Below are 2,489 nucleotides of genomic sequence, written 5' to 3'. Positions count from 1 at the left end.
ATCAATGGTATTGACAAAAACAACCGGGGATGAGCCAGGATCAAGAGTTGGAGGCTAGACACAATTATGAATGGAATATGCTAGAGTATCAAAAAGATGATCAAAGAAAGCGTGGAATTCAACAGATCAGCAATGATGTCCAAATGCATAGTGTAATCAAGCAAATTTGAATCCATTTTGGCATTGCAAGACACAATATCACATTTGGAAGAGTTGATTGGAAATATAAAGACTCGTACTCGATAAACACGGACTTGTCAATGGTTTGATTTTATACTCTATCATTCTTACAACAAGATCCAGCTAAACCCAGTCTGTGTACATTAACACTTAGTACTGGTTAAAAAACTACCCATTGTATCCAATTTGAGGCATCAAGTATGAGTCTGGCACAAATAACTCGTATTTATTATGAATTACAAGCAAAGCTATTGACTATTCTACCCTAATACTTTTGACTTGAATTCCTTTCTGCGAATAATTTATGTTTTGACAACTTTGTACATGATTTAGCAGTAAGTGTCGGTTAAAAAGCTGGTATCATTGGGTGTTCTATCTATACTACTTTTGATTGATAAAATGACAATATGCTTGTACAACAGTTTGGTACAACCGACTGTCCATGGATTATTATCACATGAGTCAATGCTGACCTGATTTGGGATATTCAGTGTTGTTGGAATATCAACACAACATCAACACCAAACATCAGATCGACACTGCACGTTGATGTTGATGAATGCAACATGAATATTGAAACAATGCATCATAATGCGTACAAGTCGCAGATTGCAGTTCAAACTCAATGCAAAGTGCACATTGTTACAGTTTGGTCATGAACAAAGCGATACGCACAATGTGCAGTTCATGTCTACGACTCGACTGATTGGTAGACAACGACCATTTGCATTGTTGAACAGTAAACTGAACAGTAAATGACCATCAAACGCATGGCTTGGTATTGACATTCAAGCAATCACCATGATTGTAATATTTGCAAGTTGTCCACAAGTTGTTTACAAACGACCATCAATTGACAATGACATGCATGTGTATGTGCATGTGCATGGTTGACTATACAATACACTACATGAACCAATATTACTGACTGAATACAGGTCACAACTGCAAGTATCCATGTGGTAATGGATTGACATTGGTGTTGATATCCAATTGATTGATTAATCGATCATCATCAATTGCATCAGTGACTGGTATATGCAACTGATATACACCATGTCCGAGTCTGATACATGTTGATATATGCGTATCGATCAGAAATGCAGATTTGTGGTCATTACAGTCGAATGTGAGTCGAGTCGATCATTAAATCAACGAGTCAATTATTGCATTCTAAATGTGGTGCGATTTGATGCGACATGACAATATATTGTCCAACATACACAACACCGATATCCAATACATCACACATGTATACACTGCATATACAAGCGGTAGCAATGATCAGCTCAAACCAAACAGTGACAGAGTTACTCATCAACATATACTCGATCATCAGTCGAGTCTGCATATATCAACTAGTTGCAACACGTCATAATCAATGTGGATTGTATTGTCCACCAATCGATCATGACAGCTAATCCAATACCAATCATGTAGTCAACACAATCACCAACATATCCATGACTGTTGACTGGTGGTTACAACTCGTCAATTGCATCCAATGTTACAGGTGATGCACATCTGATTACTGCAAATCAACAACTTGTCAATCATATCATAGTGTGTATTGCCAACAGACCATGCAATTACAAATCAATGTATACGTGATCAACATTTGATATTTGATGGTGATGAGTCAACCATGATTGATTGTATCATACAACTAATACAGTTGCATTGTCTGGTATTGATGATCGACTCAGTCATGTCAAACAGTAACTAATGTGTGTATATCGAGTTTGGGTTGCATGGACACATCAAGGTGTTTGATAACGAGTCCAACGTGATGATACAAACCCAATATTATATGAATATCCAAGCTGATGAATCAAGTCGAGGTTTGCAAAGTGTCAATGTCAGATCAATCAAACGAACCAGTCAACCATTATATTGTGACTAGTGATGGCACGGTTTGAATATCAACAAGTTGAACAGTCGACAATATTGGATGATTGTGATTTGGTCAAACCGCAACACTTGCATATCACCGAGTCGGTTTGATGTGTATGATGTGTGGTGTAAGCAGTATGCATAAACTCGTTGATATCATGGACTATAACCAATATACACCACACATATGCAGTGGTAAACACCGACGTGTGATGTATCCAGTGATCGTATATTGGTCGATTGGTGCAATATGATCATGTCACATACTATTGTATTGGTGACAAATAGTCGTATAGATAACTGAATTATCATATACAAGTCATTGGTATCCTTGTCGCATTATGGTGCCATTACACAGTATTTCTACACAAATTACACCCTGATGCTACGCTTCCAATTTCAATAAGCAATTATAT

Source organism: Batrachochytrium dendrobatidis, assembly GCF_000203795.2.
Source record: "Batrachochytrium dendrobatidis JAM81 unplaced genomic scaffold BATDEscaffold_17, whole genome shotgun sequence".
Lineage (NCBI taxonomy): Eukaryota > Fungi > Chytridiomycota > Chytridiomycetes > Rhizophydiales > Batrachochytrium > Batrachochytrium dendrobatidis.
This window is presented reverse-complemented; position numbering follows the sequence as displayed.